An 18,452-nucleotide genomic window follows, 5' to 3' on the forward strand; every position below is an offset into this window, starting at 1 on the left:
GAACGCATTGTTGTTATATCGACTGTTTCGGCCATACGGAGATCACTTTGTTGAGGAACATCGTGTCCGTCATCTAGATGTAACGTATAAGCTTCTGTGCATCATAAGAACGCATTGTTGTTATATCGACTGTTTCGGCCATACGGAGATCACTTTGTTGAGGAACATCGTGTCCGTCATCTAGAATGCAACTCGTCTGGGACAGGGAGAAAGACGCAGCAAGTTCCTATCGCAGAGTCGGAAGTAGGCTCGGGGACCCAAAATGAACTTGAATCGGGGAAGGGGGACGCGCGATCGAAAACGGGCTCCGAGAAGGAAAAGAGCAGTGCAAATATAACGACGACAGGGTCTAAGAAGCAAAAGAAGGGTGCAACACCGGGACTTCCCGGGAGGTCACCCATCCCAGTACTACTCCGGCCCAAGCGCGCTTAACTGCGGAGTTCTGATGGGATCCGGTGCACTAACGCTGGTATGATCGCACCCAACATGAAACTGTCGCGTCCTCAGCTTAGGCCGTGCATCGGGTTGCACCTTATCTAGGATGCACCTTATCCAGCACTCCGAACGTGCCTTATGGGGCACCCAGAATGCACGAGCAAGTAAAGAGCACTCCGACGGTAAGAATGCGCCTTATCCGGGGCTCAGCTTTTTTAATAAAAAAAAAAAAAAAAAAAGTAAATAATTAATAGAATACCATGAGTTGTAACGTATAAGCTTTTGTGCATCATAAGAACGCATTGTTGTTATATCGACTGTTTCGGCCATACGGAGATCACTTTGTTGAGGAACATCGTGTCCGTCATCTAGATGTAACGTATAAGCTTCTGTGCATCATAAGAACGCATTGTTGTTATATCGACTGTTTCGGCCATACGGAGATCACTTTGTTGAGGAACATCGTGTCCGTCATCTAGAATGCAACTCGTCTGGGACAGGGAGAAAGACGCAGCAAGTTCCTATCGCAGAGTCGGAAGTAGGCTCGGGGACCCAAAATGAACTTGAATCGGGGAAGGGGGACGCGCGATCGAAAACGGGCTCCGAGAAGGAAAAGAGCAGTGCAAATATAACGACGACAGGGTCTAAGAAGCAAAAGAAGGGTGCAACACCGGGACTTCCCGGGAGGTCACCCATCCCAGTACTACTCCGGCCCAAGCGCGCTTAACTGCGGAGTTCTGATGGGATCCGGTGCACTAACGCTGGTATGATCGCACCCAACATGAAACTGTCGCGTCCTCAGCTTAGGCCGTGCATCGGGTTGCACCTTATCTAGGATGCACCTTATCCAGCACTCCGAACGTGCCTTATGGGGCACCCAGAATGCACGAGCAAGTAAAGAGCACTCCGACGGTAAGAATGCGCCTTATCCGGGGCTCAGCTTTTTTAATAATAAAAAAAAAAAAAAAGTAAATAATTAATAGAATACCATGAGTTGTAACGTATAAGCTTTTGTGCATCATAAGAACGCATTGTTGTTATATCGACTGTTTCGGCCATACGGAGATCACTTTGTTGAGGAACATCGTGTCCGTCATCTAGATGTAACGTATAAGCTTCTGTGCATCATAAGAACGCATTGTTGTTATATCGACTGTTTCGGCCATACGGAGATCACTTTGTTGAGGAACATCGTGTCCGTCATCTAGAATGCAACTCGTCTGGGACAGGGAGAAAGACGCAGCAAGTTCCTATCGCAGAGTCGGAAGTAGGCTCGGGGACCCAAAATGAACTTGAATCGGGGAAGGGGGACGCGCGATCGAAAACGGGCTCCGAGAAGGAAAAGAGCAGTGCAAATATAACGACGACAGGGTCTAAGAAGCAAAAGAAGGGTGCAACACCGGGACTTCCCGGGAGGTCACCCATCCCAGTACTACTCCGGCCCAAGCGCGCTTAACTGCGGAGTTCTGATGGGATCCGGTGCACTAACGCTGGTATGATCGCACCCAACATGAAACTGTCGCGTCCTCAGCTTAGGCCGTGCATCGGGTTGCACCTTATCTAGGATGCACCTTATCCAGCACTCCGAACGTGCCTTATGGGGCACCCAGAATGCACGAGCAAGTAAAGAGCACTCCGACGGTAAGAATGCGCCTTATCCGGGGCTCAGCTTTTTTAATAATAAAAAAAAAAAAAAAGTAAATAATTAATAGAATACCATGAGTTGTAACGTATAAGCTTTTGTGCATCATAAGAACGCATTGTTGTTATATCGACTGTTTCGGCCATACGGAGATCACTTTGTTGAGGAACATCGTGTCCGTCATCTAGATGTAACGTATAAGCTTCTGTGCATCATAAGAACGCATTGTTGTTATATCGACTGTTTCGGCCATACGGAGATCACTTTGTTGAGGAACATCGTGTCCGTCATCTAGAATGCAACTCGTCTGGGACAGGGAGAAAGACGCAGCAAGTTCCTATCGCAGAGTCGGAAGTAGGCTCGGGGACCCAAAATGAACTTGAATCGGGGAAGGGGGACGCGCGATCGAAAACGGGCTCCGAGAAGGAAAAGAGCAGTGCAAATATAACGACGACAGGGTCTAAGAAGCAAAAGAAGGGTGCAACACCGGGACTTCCCGGGAGGTCACCCATCCCAGTACTACTCCGGCCCAAGCGCGCTTAACTGCGGAGTTCTGATGGGATCCGGTGCACTAACGCTGGTATGATCGCACCCAACATGAAACTGTCGCGTCCTCAGCTTAGGCCGTGCATCGGGTTGCACCTTATCTAGGATGCACCTTATCCAGCACTCCGAACGTGCCTTATGGGGCACCCAGAATGCACGAGCAAGTAAAGAGCACTCCGACGGTAAGAATGCGCCTTATCCGGGGCTCAGCTTTTTTAATAATAAAAAAAAAAAAAAAGTAAATAATTAATAGAATACCATGAGTTGTAACGTATAAGCTTTTGTGCATCATAAGAACGCATTGTTGTTATATCGACTGTTTCGGCCATACGGAGATCACTTTGTTGAGGAACATCGTGTCCGTCATCTAGATGTAACGTATAAGCTTCTGTGCATCATAAGAACGCATTGTTGTTATATCGACTGTTTCGGCCATACGGAGATCACTTTGTTGAGGAACATCGTGTCCGTCATCTAGAATGCAACTCGTCTGGGACAGGGAGAAAGACGCAGCAAGTTCCTATCGCAGAGTCGGAAGTAGGCTCGGGGACCCAAAATGAACTTGAATCGGGGAAGGGGGACGCGCGATCGAAAACGGGCTCCGAGAAGGAAAAGAGCAGTGCAAATATAACGACGACAGGGTCTAAGAAGCAAAAGAAGGGTGCAACACCGGGACTTCCCGGGAGGTCACCCATCCCAGTACTACTCCGGCCCAAGCGCGCTTAACTGCGGAGTTCTGATGGGATCCGGTGCACTAACGCTGGTATGATCGCACCCAACATGAAACTGTCGCGTCCTCAGCTTAGGCCGTGCATCGGGTTGCACCTTATCTAGGATGCACCTTATCCAGCACTCCGAACGTGCCTTATGGGGCACCCAGAATGCACGAGCAAGTAAAGAGCACTCCGACGGTAAGAATGCGCCTTATCCGGGGCTCAGCTTTTTTAATAAAAAAAAAAAAAAAAAAAGTAAATAATTAATAGAATACCATGAGTTGTAACGTATAAGCTTTTGTGCATCATAAGAACGCATTGTTGTTATATCGACTGTTTCGGCCATACGGAGATCACTTTGTTGAGGAACATCGTGTCCGTCATCTAGATGTAACGTATAAGCTTCTGTGCATCATAAGAACGCATTGTTGTTATATCGACTGTTTCGGCCATACGGAGATCACTTTGTTGAGGAACATCGTGTCCGTCATCTAGAATGCAACTCGTCTGGGACAGGGAGAAAGACGCAGCAAGTTCCTATCGCAGAGTCGGAAGTAGGCTCGGGGACCCAAAATGAACTTGAATCGGGGAAGGGGGACGCGCGATCGAAAACGGGCTCCGAGAAGGAAAAGAGCAGTGCAAATATAACGACGACAGGGTCTAAGAAGCAAAAGAAGGGTGCAACACCGGGACTTCCCGGGAGGTCACCCATCCCAGTACTACTCCGGCCCAAGCGCGCTTAACTGCGGAGTTCTGATGGGATCCGGTGCACTAACGCTGGTATGATCGCACCCAACATGAAACTGTCGCGTCCTCAGCTTAGGCCGTGCATCGGGTTGCACCTTATCTAGGATGCACCTTATCCAGCACTCCGAACGTGCCTTATGGGGCACCCAGAATGCACGAGCAAGTAAAGAGCACTCCGACGGTAAGAATGCGCCTTATCCGGGGCTCAGCTTTTTTAATAATAAAAAAAAAAAAAAAGTAAATAATTAATAGAATACCATGAGTTGTAACGTATAAGCTTTTGTGCATCATAAGAACGCATTGTTGTTATATCGACTGTTTCGGCCATACGGAGATCACTTTGTTGAGGAACATCGTGTCCGTCATCTAGATGTAACGTATAAGCTTCTGTGCATCATAAGAACGCATTGTTGTTATATCGACTGTTTCGGCCATACGGAGATCACTTTGTTGAGGAACATCGTGTCCGTCATCTAGAATGCAACTCGTCTGGGACAGGGAGAAAGACGCAGCAAGTTCCTATCGCAGAGTCGGAAGTAGGCTCGGGGACCCAAAATGAACTTGAATCGGGGAAGGGGGACGCGCGATCGAAAACGGGCTCCGAGAAGGAAAAGAGCAGTGCAAATATAACGACGACAGGGTCTAAGAAGCAAAAGAAGGGTGCAACACCGGGACTTCCCGGGAGGTCACCCATCCCAGTACTACTCCGGCCCAAGCGCGCTTAACTGCGGAGTTCTGATGGGATCCGGTGCACTAACGCTGGTATGATCGCACCCAACATGAAACTGTCGCGTCCTCAGCTTAGGCCGTGCATCGGGTTGCACCTTATCTAGGATGCACCTTATCCAGCACTCCGAACGTGCCTTATGGGGCACCCAGAATGCACGAGCAAGTAAAGAGCACTCCGACGGTAAGAATGCGCCTTATCCGGGGCTCAGCTTTTTTAATAATAAAAAAAAAAAAAAAGTAAATAATTAATAGAATACCATGAGTTGTAACGTATAAGCTTTTGTGCATCATAAGAACGCATTGTTGTTATATCGACTGTTTCGGCCATACGGAGATCACTTTGTTGAGGAACATCGTGTCCGTCATCTAGATGTAACGTATAAGCTTCTGTGCATCATAAGAACGCATTGTTGTTATATCGACTGTTTCGGCCATACGGAGATCACTTTGTTGAGGAACATCGTGTCCGTCATCTAGAATGCAACTCGTCTGGGACAGGGAGAAAGACGCAGCAAGTTCCTATCGCAGAGTCGGAAGTAGGCTCGGGGACCCAAAATGAACTTGAATCGGGGAAGGGGGACGCGCGATCGAAAACGGGCTCCGAGAAGGAAAAGAGCAGTGCAAATATAACGACGACAGGGTCTAAGAAGCAAAAGAAGGGTGCAACACCGGGACTTCCCGGGAGGTCACCCATCCCAGTACTACTCCGGCCCAAGCGCGCTTAACTGCGGAGTTCTGATGGGATCCGGTGCACTAACGCTGGTATGATCGCACCCAACATGAAACTGTCGCGTCCTCAGCTTAGGCCGTGCATCGGGTTGCACCTTATCTAGGATGCACCTTATCCAGCACTCCGAACGTGCCTTATGGGGCACCCAGAATGCACGAGCAAGTAAAGAGCACTCCGACGGTAAGAATGCGCCTTATCCGGGGCTCAGCTTTTTTAATAATAAAAAAAAAAAAAAAAGTAAATAATTAATAGAATACCATGAGTTGTAACGTATAAGCTTTTGTGCATCATAAGAACGCATTGTTGTTATATCGACTGTTTCGGCCATACGGAGATCACTTTGTTGAGGAACATCGTGTCCGTCATCTAGATGTAACGTATAAGCTTCTGTGCATCATAAGAACGCATTGTTGTTATATCGACTGTTTCGGCCATACGGAGATCACTTTGTTGAGGAACATCGTGTCCGTCATCTAGAATGCAACTCGTCTGGGACAGGGAGAAAGACGCAGCAAGTTCCTATCGCAGAGTCGGAAGTAGGCTCGGGGACCCAAAATGAACTTGAATCGGGGAAGGGGGACGCGCGATCGAAAACGGGCTCCGAGAAGGAAAAGAGCAGTGCAAATATAACGACGACAGGGTCTAAGAAGCAAAAGAAGGGTGCAACACCGGGACTTCCCGGGAGGTCACCCATCCCAGTACTACTCCGGCCCAAGCGCGCTTAACTGCGGAGTTCTGATGGGATCCGGTGCACTAACGCTGGTATGATCGCACCCAACATGAAACTGTCGCGTCCTCAGCTTAGGCCGTGCATCGGGTTGCACCTTATCTAGGATGCACCTTATCCAGCACTCCGAACGTGCCTTATGGGGCACCCAGAATGCACGAGCAAGTAAAGAGCACTCCGACGGTAAGAATGCGCCTTATCCGGGGCTCAGCTTTTTTAATAATAAAAAAAAAAAAAAAGTAAATAATTAATAGAATACCATGAGTTGTAACGTATAAGCTTTTGTGCATCATAAGAACGCATTGTTGTTATATCGACTGTTTCGGCCATACGGAGATCACTTTGTTGAGGAACATCGTGTCCGTCATCTAGATGTAACGTATAAGCTTCTGTGCATCATAAGAACGCATTGTTGTTATATCGACTGTTTCGGCCATACGGAGATCACTTTGTTGAGGAACATCGTGTCCGTCATCTAGAATGCAACTCGTCTGGGACAGGGAGAAAGACGCAGCAAGTTCCTATCGCAGAGTCGGAAGTAGGCTCGGGGACCCAAAATGAACTTGAATCGGGGAAGGGGGACGCGCGATCGAAAACGGGCTCCGAGAAGGAAAAGAGCAGTGCAAATATAACGACGACAGGGTCTAAGAAGCAAAAGAAGGGTGCAACACCGGGACTTCCCGGGAGGTCACCCATCCCAGTACTACTCCGGCCCAAGCGCGCTTAACTGCGGAGTTCTGATGGGATCCGGTGCACTAACGCTGGTATGATCGCACCCAACATGAAACTGTCGCGTCCTCAGCTTAGGCCGTGCATCGGGTTGCACCTTATCTAGGATGCACCTTATCCAGCACTCCGAACGTGCCTTATGGGGCACCCAGAATGCACGAGCAAGTAAAGAGCACTCCGACGGTAAGAATGCGCCTTATCCGGGGCTCAGCTTTTTTAATAAAAAAAAAAAAAAAAAAAGTAAATAATTAATAGAATACCATGAGTTGTAACGTATAAGCTTTTGTGCATCATAAGAACGCATTGTTGTTATATCGACTGTTTCGGCCATACGGAGATCACTTTGTTGAGGAACATCGTGTCCGTCATCTAGATGTAACGTATAAGCTTCTGTGCATCATAAGAACGCATTGTTGTTATATCGACTGTTTCGGCCATACGGAGATCACTTTGTTGAGGAACATCGTGTCCGTCATCTAGAATGCAACTCGTCTGGGACAGGGAGAAAGACGCAGCAAGTTCCTATCGCAGAGTCGGAAGTAGGCTCGGGGACCCAAAATGAACTTGAATCGGGGAAGGGGGACGCGCGATCGAAAACGGGCTCCGAGAAGGAAAAGAGCAGTGCAAATATAACGACGACAGGGTCTAAGAAGCAAAAGAAGGGTGCAACACCGGGACTTCCCGGGAGGTCACCCATCCCAGTACTACTCCGGCCCAAGCGCGCTTAACTGCGGAGTTCTGATGGGATCCGGTGCACTAACGCTGGTATGATCGCACCCAACATGAAACTGTCGCGTCCTCAGCTTAGGCCGTGCATCGGGTTGCACCTTATCTAGGATGCACCTTATCCAGCACTCCGAACGTGCCTTATGGGGCACCCAGAATGCACGAGCAAGTAAAGAGCACTCCGACGGTAAGAATGCGCCTTATCCGGGGCTCAGCTTTTTTAATAATAAAAAAAAAAAAAAAGTAAATAATTAATAGAATACCATGAGTTGTAACGTATAAGCTTTTGTGCATCATAAGAACGCATTGTTGTTATATCGACTGTTTCGGCCATACGGAGATCACTTTGTTGAGGAACATCGTGTCCGTCATCTAGATGTAACGTATAAGCTTCTGTGCATCATAAGAACGCATTGTTGTTATATCGACTGTTTCGGCCATACGGAGATCACTTTGTTGAGGAACATCGTGTCCGTCATCTAGAATGCAACTCGTCTGGGACAGGGAGAAAGACGCAGCAAGTTCCTATCGCAGAGTCGGAAGTAGGCTCGGGGACCCAAAATGAACTTGAATCGGGGAAGGGGGACGCGCGATCGAAAACGGGCTCCGAGAAGGAAAAGAGCAGTGCAAATATAACGACGACAGGGTCTAAGAAGCAAAAGAAGGGTGCAACACCGGGACTTCCCGGGAGGTCACCCATCCCAGTACTACTCCGGCCCAAGCGCGCTTAACTGCGGAGTTCTGATGGGATCCGGTGCACTAACGCTGGTATGATCGCACCCAACATGAAACTGTCGCGTCCTCAGCTTAGGCCGTGCATCGGGTTGCACCTTATCTAGGATGCACCTTATCCAGCACTCCGAACGTGCCTTATGGGGCACCCAGAATGCACGAGCAAGTAAAGAGCACTCCGACGGTAAGAATGCGCCTTATCCGGGGCTCAGCTTTTTTAATAATAAAAAAAAAAAAAAAAGTAAATAATTAATAGAATACCATGAGTTGTAACGTATAAGCTTTTGTGCATCATAAGAACGCATTGTTGTTATATCGACTGTTTCGGCCATACGGAGATCACTTTGTTGAGGAACATCGTGTCCGTCATCTAGATGTAACGTATAAGCTTCTGTGCATCATAAGAACGCATTGTTGTTATATCGACTGTTTCGGCCATACGGAGATCACTTTGTTGAGGAACATCGTGTCCGTCATCTAGAATGCAACTCGTCTGGGACAGGGAGAAAGACGCAGCAAGTTCCTATCGCAGAGTCGGAAGTAGGCTCGGGGACCCAAAATGAACTTGAATCGGGGAAGGGGGACGCGCGATCGAAAACGGGCTCCGAGAAGGAAAAGAGCAGTGCAAATATAACGACGACAGGGTCTAAGAAGCAAAAGAAGGGTGCAACACCGGGACTTCCCGGGAGGTCACCCATCCCAGTACTACTCCGGCCCAAGCGCGCTTAACTGCGGAGTTCTGATGGGATCCGGTGCACTAACGCTGGTATGATCGCACCCAACATGAAACTGTCGCGTCCTCAGCTTAGGCCGTGCATCGGGTTGCACCTTATCTAGGATGCACCTTATCCAGCACTCCGAACGTGCCTTATGGGGCACCCAGAATGCACGAGCAAGTAAAGAGCACTCCGACGGTAAGAATGCGCCTTATCCGGGGCTCAGCTTTTTTAATAATAAAAAAAAAAAAAAAAGTAAATAATTAATAGAATACCATGAGTTGTAACGTATAAGCTTTTGTGCATCATAAGAACGCATTGTTGTTATATCGACTGTTTCGGCCATACGGAGATCACTTTGTTGAGGAACATCGTGTCCGTCATCTAGATGTAACGTATAAGCTTCTGTGCATCATAAGAACGCATTGTTGTTATATCGACTGTTTCGGCCATACGGAGATCACTTTGTTGAGGAACATCGTGTCCGTCATCTAGAATGCAACTCGTCTGGGACAGGGAGAAAGACGCAGCAAGTTCCTATCGCAGAGTCGGAAGTAGGCTCGGGGACCCAAAATGAACTTGAATCGGGGAAGGGGGACGCGCGATCGAAAACGGGCTCCGAGAAGGAAAAGAGCAGTGCAAATATAACGACGACAGGGTCTAAGAAGCAAAAGAAGGGTGCAACACCGGGACTTCCCGGGAGGTCACCCATCCCAGTACTACTCCGGCCCAAGCGCGCTTAACTGCGGAGTTCTGATGGGATCCGGTGCACTAACGCTGGTATGATCGCACCCAACATGAAACTGTCGCGTCCTCAGCTTAGGCCGTGCATCGGGTTGCACCTTATCTAGGATGCACCTTATCCAGCACTCCGAACGTGCCTTATGGGGCACCCAGAATGCACGAGCAAGTAAAGAGCACTCCGACGGTAAGAATGCGCCTTATCCGGGGCTCAGCTTTTTTAATAATAAAAAAAAAAAAAAAGTAAATAATTAATAGAATACCATGAGTTGTAACGTATAAGCTTTTGTGCATCATAAGAACGCATTGTTGTTATATCGACTGTTTCGGCCATACGGAGATCACTTTGTTGAGGAACATCGTGTCCGTCATCTAGATGTAACGTATAAGCTTCTGTGCATCATAAGAACGCATTGTTGTTATATCGACTGTTTCGGCCATACGGAGATCACTTTGTTGAGGAACATCGTGTCCGTCATCTAGAATGCAACTCGTCTGGGACAGGGAGAAAGACGCAGCAAGTTCCTATCGCAGAGTCGGAAGTAGGCTCGGGGACCCAAAATGAACTTGAATCGGGGAAGGGGGACGCGCGATCGAAAACGGGCTCCGAGAAGGAAAAGAGCAGTGCAAATATAACGACGACAGGGTCTAAGAAGCAAAAGAAGGGTGCAACACCGGGACTTCCCGGGAGGTCACCCATCCCAGTACTACTCCGGCCCAAGCGCGCTTAACTGCGGAGTTCTGATGGGATCCGGTGCACTAACGCTGGTATGATCGCACCCAACATGAAACTGTCGCGTCCTCAGCTTAGGCCGTGCATCGGGTTGCACCTTATCTAGGATGCACCTTATCCAGCACTCCGAACGTGCCTTATGGGGCACCCAGAATGCACGAGCAAGTAAAGAGCACTCCGACGGTAAGAATGCGCCTTATCCGGGGCTCAGCTTTTTTAATAAAAAAAAAAAAAAAAAAAGTAAATAATTAATAGAATACCATGAGTTGTAACGTATAAGCTTTTGTGCATCATAAGAACGCATTGTTGTTATATCGACTGTTTCGGCCATACGGAGATCACTTTGTTGAGGAACATCGTGTCCGTCATCTAGATGTAACGTATAAGCTTCTGTGCATCATAAGAACGCATTGTTGTTATATCGACTGTTTCGGCCATACGGAGATCACTTTGTTGAGGAACATCGTGTCCGTCATCTAGAATGCAACTCGTCTGGGACAGGGAGAAAGACGCAGCAAGTTCCTATCGCAGAGTCGGAAGTAGGCTCGGGGACCCAAAATGAACTTGAATCGGGGAAGGGGGACGCGCGATCGAAAACGGGCTCCGAGAAGGAAAAGAGCAGTGCAAATATAACGACGACAGGGTCTAAGAAGCAAAAGAAGGGTGCAACACCGGGACTTCCCGGGAGGTCACCCATCCCAGTACTACTCCGGCCCAAGCGCGCTTAACTGCGGAGTTCTGATGGGATCCGGTGCACTAACGCTGGTATGATCGCACCCAACATGAAACTGTCGCGTCCTCAGCTTAGGCCGTGCATCGGGTTGCACCTTATCTAGGATGCACCTTATCCAGCACTCCGAACGTGCCTTATGGGGCACCCAGAATGCACGAGCAAGTAAAGAGCACTCCGACGGTAAGAATGCGCCTTATCCGGGGCTCAGCTTTTTTAATAATAAAAAAAAAAAAAAAGTAAATAATTAATAGAATACCATGAGTTGTAACGTATAAGCTTTTGTGCATCATAAGAACGCATTGTTGTTATATCGACTGTTTCGGCCATACGGAGATCACTTTGTTGAGGAACATCGTGTCCGTCATCTAGATGTAACGTATAAGCTTCTGTGCATCATAAGAACGCATTGTTGTTATATCGACTGTTTCGGCCATACGGAGATCACTTTGTTGAGGAACATCGTGTCCGTCATCTAGAATGCAACTCGTCTGGGACAGGGAGAAAGACGCAGCAAGTTCCTATCGCAGAGTCGGAAGTAGGCTCGGGGACCCAAAATGAACTTGAATCGGGGAAGGGGGACGCGCGATCGAAAACGGGCTCCGAGAAGGAAAAGAGCAGTGCAAATATAACGACGACAGGGTCTAAGAAGCAAAAGAAGGGTGCAACACCGGGACTTCCCGGGAGGTCACCCATCCCAGTACTACTCCGGCCCAAGCGCGCTTAACTGCGGAGTTCTGATGGGATCCGGTGCACTAACGCTGGTATGATCGCACCCAACATGAAACTGTCGCGTCCTCAGCTTAGGCCGTGCATCGGGTTGCACCTTATCTAGGATGCACCTTATCCAGCACTCCGAACGTGCCTTATGGGGCACCCAGAATGCACGAGCAAGTAAAGAGCACTCCGACGGTAAGAATGCGCCTTATCCGGGGCTCAGCTTTTTTAATAATAAAAAAAAAAAAAAAGTAAATAATTAATAGAATACCATGAGTTGTAACGTATAAGCTTTTGTGCATCATAAGAACGCATTGTTGTTATATCGACTGTTTCGGCCATACGGAGATCACTTTGTTGAGGAACATCGTGTCCGTCATCTAGATGTAACGTATAAGCTTCTGTGCATCATAAGAACGCATTGTTGTTATATCGACTGTTTCGGCCATACGGAGATCACTTTGTTGAGGAACATCGTGTCCGTCATCTAGAATGCAACTCGTCTGGGACAGGGAGAAAGACGCAGCAAGTTCCTATCGCAGAGTCGGAAGTAGGCTCGGGGACCCAAAATGAACTTGAATCGGGGAAGGGGGACGCGCGATCGAAAACGGGCTCCGAGAAGGAAAAGAGCAGTGCAAATATAACGACGACAGGGTCTAAGAAGCAAAAGAAGGGTGCAACACCGGGACTTCCCGGGAGGTCACCCATCCCAGTACTACTCCGGCCCAAGCGCGCTTAACTGCGGAGTTCTGATGGGATCCGGTGCACTAACGCTGGTATGATCGCACCCAACATGAAACTGTCGCGTCCTCAGCTTAGGCCGTGCATCGGGTTGCACCTTATCTAGGATGCACCTTATCCAGCACTCCGAACGTGCCTTATGGGGCACCCAGAATGCACGAGCAAGTAAAGAGCACTCCGACGGTAAGAATGCGCCTTATCCGGGGCTCAGCTTTTTTAATAATAATAAAAAAAAAAAAAGTAAATAATTAATAGAATACCATGAGTTGTAACGTATAAGCTTTTGTGCATCATAAGAACGCATTGTTGTTATATCGACTGTTTCGGCCATACGGAGATCACTTTGTTGAGGAACATCGTGTCCGTCATCTAGATGTAACGTATAAGCTTCTGTGCATCATAAGAACGCATTGTTGTTATATCGACTGTTTCGGCCATACGGAGATCACTTTGTTGAGGAACATCGTGTCCGTCATCTAGAATGCAACTCGTCTGGGACAGGGAGAAAGACGCAGCAAGTTCCTATCGCAGAGTCGGAAGTAGGCTCGGGGACCCAAAATGAACTTGAATCGGGGAAGGGGGACGCGCGATCGAAAACGGGCTCCGAGAAGGAAAAGAGCAGTGCAAATATAACGACGACAGGGTCTAAGAAGCAAAAGAAGGGTGCAACACCGGGACTTCCCGGGAGGTCACCCATCCCAGTACTACTCCGGCCCAAGCGCGCTTAACTGCGGAGTTCTGATGGGATCCGGTGCACTAACGCTGGTATGATCGCACCCAACATGAAACTGTCGCGTCCTCAGCTTAGGCCGTGCATCGGGTTGCACCTTATCTAGGATGCACCTTATCCAGCACTCCGAACGTGCCTTATGGGGCACCCAGAATGCACGAGCAAGTAAAGAGCACTCCGACGGTAAGAATGCGCCTTATCCGGGGCTCAGCTTTTTTAATAATAAAAAAAAAAAAAAAGTAAATAATTAATAGAATACCATGAGTTGTAACGTATAAGCTTTTGTGCATCATAAGAACGCATTGTTGTTATATCGACTGTTTCGGCCATACGGAGATCACTTTGTTGAGGAACATCGTGTCCGTCATCTAGATGTAACGTATAAGCTTCTGTGCATCATAAGAACGCATTGTTGTTATATCGACTGTTTCGGCCATACGGAGATCACTTTGTTGAGGAACATCGTGTCCGTCATCTAGAATGCAACTCGTCTGGGACAGGGAGAAAGACGCAGCAAGTTCCTATCGCAGAGTCGGAAGTAGGCTCGGGGACCCAAAATGAACTTGAATCGGGGAAGGGGGACGCGCGATCGAAAACGGGCTCCGAGAAGGAAAAGAGCAGTGCAAATATAACGACGACAGGGTCTAAGAAGCAAAAGAAGGGTGCAACACCGGGACTTCCCGGGAGGTCACCCATCCCAGTACTACTCCGGCCCAAGCGCGCTTAACTGCGGAGTTCTGATGGGATCCGGTGCACTAACGCTGGTATGATCGCACCCAACATGAAACTGTCGCGTCCTCAGCTTAGGCCGTGCATCGGGTTGCACCTTATCTAGGATGCACCTTATCCAGCACTCCGAACGTGCCTTATGGGGCACCCAGAATGCACGAGCAAGTAAAGAGCACTCCGACGGTAAGAATGCGCCTTATCCGGGGCTCAGCTTTTTTAATAATAAAAAAAAAAAAAAAGTAAATAATTAATAGAATACCATGAGTTGTAACGTATAAGCTTTTGTGCATCATAAGAACGCATTGTTGTTATATCGACTGTTTCGGCCATACGGAGATCACTTTGTTGAGGAACATCGTGTCCGTCATCTAGATGTAACGTATAAGCTTCTGTGCATCATAAGAACGCATTGTTGTTATATCGACTGTTTCGGCCATACGGAGATCACTTTGTTGAGGAACATCGTGTCCGTCATCTAGAATGCAACTCGTCTGGGACAGGGAGAAAGACGCAGCAAGTTCCTATCGCAGAGTCGGAAGTAGGCTCGGGGACCCAAAATGAACTTGAATCGGGGAAGGGGGACGCGCGATCGAAAACGGGCTCCGAGAAGGAAAAGAGCAGTGCAAATATAACGACGACAGGGTCTAAGAAGCAAAAGAAGGGTGCAACACCGGGACTTCCCGGGAGGTCACCCATCCCAGTACTACTCCGGCCCAAGCGCGCTTAACTGCGGAGTTCTGATGGGATCCGGTGCACTAACGCTGGTATGATCGCACCCAACATGAAACTGTCGCGTCCTCAGCTTAGGCCGTGCATCGGGTTGCACCTTATCTAGGATGCACCTTATCCAGCACTCCGAACGTGCCTTATGGGGCACCCAGAATGCACGAGCAAGTAAAGAGCACTCCGACGGTAAGAATGCGCCTTATCCGGGGCTCAGCTTTTTTAATAATAAAAAAAAAAAAAAAAGTAAATAATTAATAGAATACCATGAGTTGTAACGTATAAGCTTTTGTGCATCATAAGAACGCATTGTTGTTATATCGACTGTTTCGGCCATACGGAGATCACTTTGTTGAGGAACATCGTGTCCGTCATCTAGATGTAACGTATAAGCTTCTGTGCATCATAAGAACGCATTGTTGTTATATCGACTGTTTCGGCCATACGGAGATCACTTTGTTGAGGAACATCGTGTCCGTCATCTAGAATGCAACTCGTCTGGGACAGGGAGAAAGACGCAGCAAGTTCCTATCGCAGAGTCGGAAGTAGGCTCGGGGACCCAAAATGAACTTGAATCGGGGAAGGGGGACGCGCGATCGAAAACGGGCTCCGAGAAGGAAAAGAGCAGTGCAAATATAACGACGACAGGGTCTAAGAAGCAAAAGAAGGGTGCAACACCGAGACTTCCCGGGAGGTCACCCATCCCAGTACTACTCCGGCCCAAGCGCGCTTAACTGCGGAGTTCTGATGGGATCCGGTGCACTAACGCTGGTATGATCGCACCCAACATGAAACTGTCGCGTCCTCAGCTTAGGCCGTGCATCGGGTTGCACCTTATCTAGGATGCACCTTATCCAGCACTCCGAACGTGCCTTATGGGGCACCCAGAATGCACGAGCAAGTAAAGAGCACTCCGACGGTAAGAATGCGCCTTATCCGGGGCTCAGCTTTTTTAATAATAAAAAAAAAAAAAAAAGTAAATAATTAATAGAATACCATGAGTTGTAACGTATAAGCTTTTGTGCATCATAAGAACGCATTGTTGTTATATCGACTGTTTCGGCCATACGGAGATCACTTTGTTGAGGAACATCGTGTCCGTCATCTAGATGTAACGTATAAGCTTCTGTGCATCATAAGAACGCATTGTTGTTATATCGACTGTTTCGGCCATACGGAGATCACTTTGTTGAGGAACATCGTGTCCGTCATCTAGAATGCAACTCGTCTGGGACAGGGAGAAAGACGCAGCAAGTTCCTATCGCAGAGTCGGAAGTAGGCTCGGGGACCCAAAATGAACTTGAATCGGGGAAGGGGGACGCGCGATCGAAAACGGGCTCCGAGAAGGAAAAGAGCAGTGCAAATATAACGACGACAGGGTCTAAGAAGCAAAAGAAGGGTGCAACACCGGGACTTCCCGGGAGGTCACCCATCCCAGTACTACTCCGGCCCAAGCGCGCTTAACTGCGGAGTTCTGATGGGATCCGGTGCACTAACGCTGGTATGATCGCACCCAACATGAAACTGTCGCGTCCTCAGCTTAGGCCGTGCATCGGGTTGCACCTTATCTAGGATGCACCTTATCCAGCACTCCGAACGTGCCTTATGGGGCACCCAGAATGCACGAGCAAGTAAAGAGCACTCCGACGGTAAGAATGCGCCTTATCCGGGGCTCAGCTTTTTTAATAATAAAAAAAAAAAAAAAGTAAATAATTAATAGAATACCATGAGTTGTAACGTATAAGCTTTTGTGCATCATAAGAACGCATTGTTGTTATATCGACTGTTTCGGCCATACGGAGATCACTTTGTTGAGGAACATCGTGTCCGTCATCTAGATGTAACGTATAAGCTTCTGTGCATCATAAGAACGCATTGTTGTTATATCGACTGTTTCGGCCATACGGAGATCACTTTGTTGAGGAACATCGTGTCCGTCATCTAGAATGCAACTCGTCTGGGACAGGGAGAAAGACGCAGCAAGTTCCTATCGCAGAGTCGGAAGTAGGCTCGGGGACCCAAAATGAACTTGAATCGGGGAAGGGGGACGCGCGATCGAAAACGGGCTCCGAGAAGGAAAAGAGCAGTGCAAATATAACGACGACAGGGTCTAAGAAGCAAAAGAAGGGTGCAACACCGGGACTTCCCGGGAGGTCACCCATCCCAGTACTACTCCGGCCCAAGCGCGCTTAACTGCGGAGTTCTGATGGGATCCGGTGCACTAACGCTGGTATGATCGCACCCAACATGAAACTGTCGCGTCCTCAGCTTAGGCCGTGCATCGGGTTGCACCTTATCTAGGATGCACCTTATCCAGCACTCCGAACGTGCCTTATGGGGCACCCAGAATGCACGAGCAAGTAAAGAGCACTCCGACGGTAAGAATGCGCCTTATCCGGGGCTCAGCTTTTTTAATAATAAAAAAAAAAAATAAGTAAATAATTAATAGAATACCATGAGTTGTAACGTATAAGCTTTTGTGCATCATAAGAACGCATTGTTGTTATATCGACTGTTTCGGCCATACGGAGATCACTTTGTTGAGGAACATCGTGTCCGTCATCTAGATGTAACGTATAAGCTTCTGTGCATCATAAGAACGCATTGTTGTTATATCGACTGTTTCGGCCATACGGAGATCACTTTGTTGAGGAACATCGTGTCCGTCATCTAGAATGCAACTCGTCTGGGACAGGGAGAAAGACGCAGCAAGTTCCTATCGCAGAGTCGGAAGTAGGCTCGGGGACCCAAAATGAACTTGAATCGGGGAAGGGGGACGCGCGATCGAAAACGGGCTCCGAGAAGGAAAAGAGCAGTGCAAATATAACGACGACAGGGTCTAAGAAGCAAAAGAAGGGTGCAACACCGGGACTTCCCGGGAGGTCACCCATCCCAGTACTACTCCGGCCCAAGCGCGCTTAACTGCGGAGTTCTGATGGGATCCGGTGCACTAACGCTGGTATGATCGCACCCAACATGAAACTGTCGCGTCCTCAGCTTAGGCCGTGCATCGGGTTGCACCTTATCTAGGATGCACCTTATCCAGCACTCCGAACGTGCCTTATGGGGCACCCAGAATGCACGAGCAAGTAAAGAGCACTCCGACGGTAAGAATGCGCCTTATCCGGGGCTCAGCTTTTTTAATAATAAAAAAAAAAAAAAAGTAAATAATTAATAGAATACCATGAGTTGTAACGTATAAGCTTTTGTGCATCATAAGAACGCATTGTTGTTATATCGACTGTTTCGGCCATACGGAGATCACTTTGTTGAGGAACATCGTGTCCGTCATCTAGATGTAACGTATAAGCTTCTGTGCATCATAAGAACGCATTGTTGTTATATCGACTGTTTCGGCCATACGGAGATCACTTTGTTGAGGAACATCGTGTCCGTCATCTAGAATGCAACTCGTCTGGGACAGGGAGAAAGACGC

The 18,452-nt window shown here is 48.2% G+C and overlaps 25 non-coding genes across 25 annotated transcripts; all 25 read right to left on the reverse strand.

The window, feature by feature from the left end:
• Positions 1-364: 364 nt before the first annotated feature.
• LOC149529719 (5S ribosomal RNA) lies at positions 365-483 on the reverse strand. The gene has a single exon (XR_016359608.1). It is a non-coding gene; the product is annotated as a 5S ribosomal RNA (ribosomal RNA).
• A 611-nt stretch (positions 484-1,094) lies between these two features.
• Positions 1,095-1,213, reverse strand: LOC149529720 (5S ribosomal RNA). The gene has a single exon (XR_016359609.1). It is a non-coding gene; the product is annotated as a 5S ribosomal RNA (ribosomal RNA).
• A 610-nt stretch (positions 1,214-1,823) lies between these two features.
• Positions 1,824-1,942, reverse strand: LOC149529721 (5S ribosomal RNA). Its single transcript, XR_016359610.1, has one exon. It is a non-coding gene; the product is annotated as a 5S ribosomal RNA (ribosomal RNA).
• A 610-nt stretch (positions 1,943-2,552) lies between these two features.
• LOC149529722 (5S ribosomal RNA) lies at positions 2,553-2,671 on the reverse strand. Its single transcript, XR_016359611.1, has one exon. It is a non-coding gene; the product is annotated as a 5S ribosomal RNA (ribosomal RNA).
• A 610-nt stretch (positions 2,672-3,281) lies between these two features.
• On the reverse strand, positions 3,282-3,400 carry LOC149529723 (5S ribosomal RNA). Its single transcript, XR_016359275.1, has one exon. It is a non-coding gene; the product is annotated as a 5S ribosomal RNA (ribosomal RNA).
• A 611-nt stretch (positions 3,401-4,011) lies between these two features.
• On the reverse strand, positions 4,012-4,130 carry LOC149529724 (5S ribosomal RNA). The gene has a single exon (XR_016359276.1). It is a non-coding gene; the product is annotated as a 5S ribosomal RNA (ribosomal RNA).
• A 610-nt stretch (positions 4,131-4,740) lies between these two features.
• LOC149529725 (5S ribosomal RNA) lies at positions 4,741-4,859 on the reverse strand. Its single transcript, XR_016359277.1, has one exon. It is a non-coding gene; the product is annotated as a 5S ribosomal RNA (ribosomal RNA).
• A 610-nt stretch (positions 4,860-5,469) lies between these two features.
• Positions 5,470-5,588, reverse strand: LOC149529726 (5S ribosomal RNA). The gene has a single exon (XR_016359278.1). It is a non-coding gene; the product is annotated as a 5S ribosomal RNA (ribosomal RNA).
• Positions 5,589-6,199: 611 nt separating this feature from the next.
• LOC149529727 (5S ribosomal RNA) lies at positions 6,200-6,318 on the reverse strand. Its single transcript, XR_016359279.1, has one exon. It is a non-coding gene; the product is annotated as a 5S ribosomal RNA (ribosomal RNA).
• Positions 6,319-6,928: 610 nt separating this feature from the next.
• Positions 6,929-7,047, reverse strand: LOC149529728 (5S ribosomal RNA). Its single transcript, XR_016359280.1, has one exon. It is a non-coding gene; the product is annotated as a 5S ribosomal RNA (ribosomal RNA).
• A 611-nt stretch (positions 7,048-7,658) lies between these two features.
• LOC149529729 (5S ribosomal RNA) lies at positions 7,659-7,777 on the reverse strand. The gene has a single exon (XR_016359281.1). It is a non-coding gene; the product is annotated as a 5S ribosomal RNA (ribosomal RNA).
• A 610-nt stretch (positions 7,778-8,387) lies between these two features.
• On the reverse strand, positions 8,388-8,506 carry LOC149529730 (5S ribosomal RNA). Its single transcript, XR_016359282.1, has one exon. It is a non-coding gene; the product is annotated as a 5S ribosomal RNA (ribosomal RNA).
• A 611-nt stretch (positions 8,507-9,117) lies between these two features.
• On the reverse strand, positions 9,118-9,236 carry LOC149529731 (5S ribosomal RNA). Its single transcript, XR_016359283.1, has one exon. It is a non-coding gene; the product is annotated as a 5S ribosomal RNA (ribosomal RNA).
• A 611-nt stretch (positions 9,237-9,847) lies between these two features.
• Positions 9,848-9,966, reverse strand: LOC149529732 (5S ribosomal RNA). Its single transcript, XR_016359284.1, has one exon. It is a non-coding gene; the product is annotated as a 5S ribosomal RNA (ribosomal RNA).
• A 610-nt stretch (positions 9,967-10,576) lies between these two features.
• On the reverse strand, positions 10,577-10,695 carry LOC149529733 (5S ribosomal RNA). Its single transcript, XR_016359285.1, has one exon. It is a non-coding gene; the product is annotated as a 5S ribosomal RNA (ribosomal RNA).
• A 611-nt stretch (positions 10,696-11,306) lies between these two features.
• Positions 11,307-11,425, reverse strand: LOC149529734 (5S ribosomal RNA). The gene has a single exon (XR_016359286.1). It is a non-coding gene; the product is annotated as a 5S ribosomal RNA (ribosomal RNA).
• A 610-nt stretch (positions 11,426-12,035) lies between these two features.
• LOC149529735 (5S ribosomal RNA) lies at positions 12,036-12,154 on the reverse strand. The gene has a single exon (XR_016359287.1). It is a non-coding gene; the product is annotated as a 5S ribosomal RNA (ribosomal RNA).
• Positions 12,155-12,764: 610 nt separating this feature from the next.
• On the reverse strand, positions 12,765-12,883 carry LOC149529736 (5S ribosomal RNA). The gene has a single exon (XR_016359288.1). It is a non-coding gene; the product is annotated as a 5S ribosomal RNA (ribosomal RNA).
• Positions 12,884-13,494: 611 nt separating this feature from the next.
• Positions 13,495-13,613, reverse strand: LOC149529737 (5S ribosomal RNA). The gene has a single exon (XR_016359289.1). It is a non-coding gene; the product is annotated as a 5S ribosomal RNA (ribosomal RNA).
• A 610-nt stretch (positions 13,614-14,223) lies between these two features.
• LOC149529738 (5S ribosomal RNA) lies at positions 14,224-14,342 on the reverse strand. Its single transcript, XR_016359291.1, has one exon. It is a non-coding gene; the product is annotated as a 5S ribosomal RNA (ribosomal RNA).
• Positions 14,343-14,952: 610 nt separating this feature from the next.
• Positions 14,953-15,071, reverse strand: LOC149529739 (5S ribosomal RNA). Its single transcript, XR_016359292.1, has one exon. It is a non-coding gene; the product is annotated as a 5S ribosomal RNA (ribosomal RNA).
• A 611-nt stretch (positions 15,072-15,682) lies between these two features.
• On the reverse strand, positions 15,683-15,801 carry LOC149529740 (5S ribosomal RNA). Its single transcript, XR_016359383.1, has one exon. It is a non-coding gene; the product is annotated as a 5S ribosomal RNA (ribosomal RNA).
• Positions 15,802-16,412: 611 nt separating this feature from the next.
• Positions 16,413-16,531, reverse strand: LOC149529741 (5S ribosomal RNA). Its single transcript, XR_016359293.1, has one exon. It is a non-coding gene; the product is annotated as a 5S ribosomal RNA (ribosomal RNA).
• A 610-nt stretch (positions 16,532-17,141) lies between these two features.
• Positions 17,142-17,260, reverse strand: LOC149529742 (5S ribosomal RNA). The gene has a single exon (XR_016359294.1). It is a non-coding gene; the product is annotated as a 5S ribosomal RNA (ribosomal RNA).
• Positions 17,261-17,870: 610 nt separating this feature from the next.
• On the reverse strand, positions 17,871-17,989 carry LOC149529743 (5S ribosomal RNA). Its single transcript, XR_016359295.1, has one exon. It is a non-coding gene; the product is annotated as a 5S ribosomal RNA (ribosomal RNA).
• Positions 17,990-18,452: the final 463 nt, after the last annotated feature.

This window comes from Cupressus sempervirens, chromosome 11, assembly GCF_028749045.1.
Source record: "Cupressus sempervirens isolate cs-2001-9-10 chromosome 11, ASM2874904v1, whole genome shotgun sequence".
Taxonomy (NCBI): Eukaryota; Viridiplantae; Streptophyta; class Pinopsida; order Cupressales; family Cupressaceae; genus Cupressus; species Cupressus sempervirens.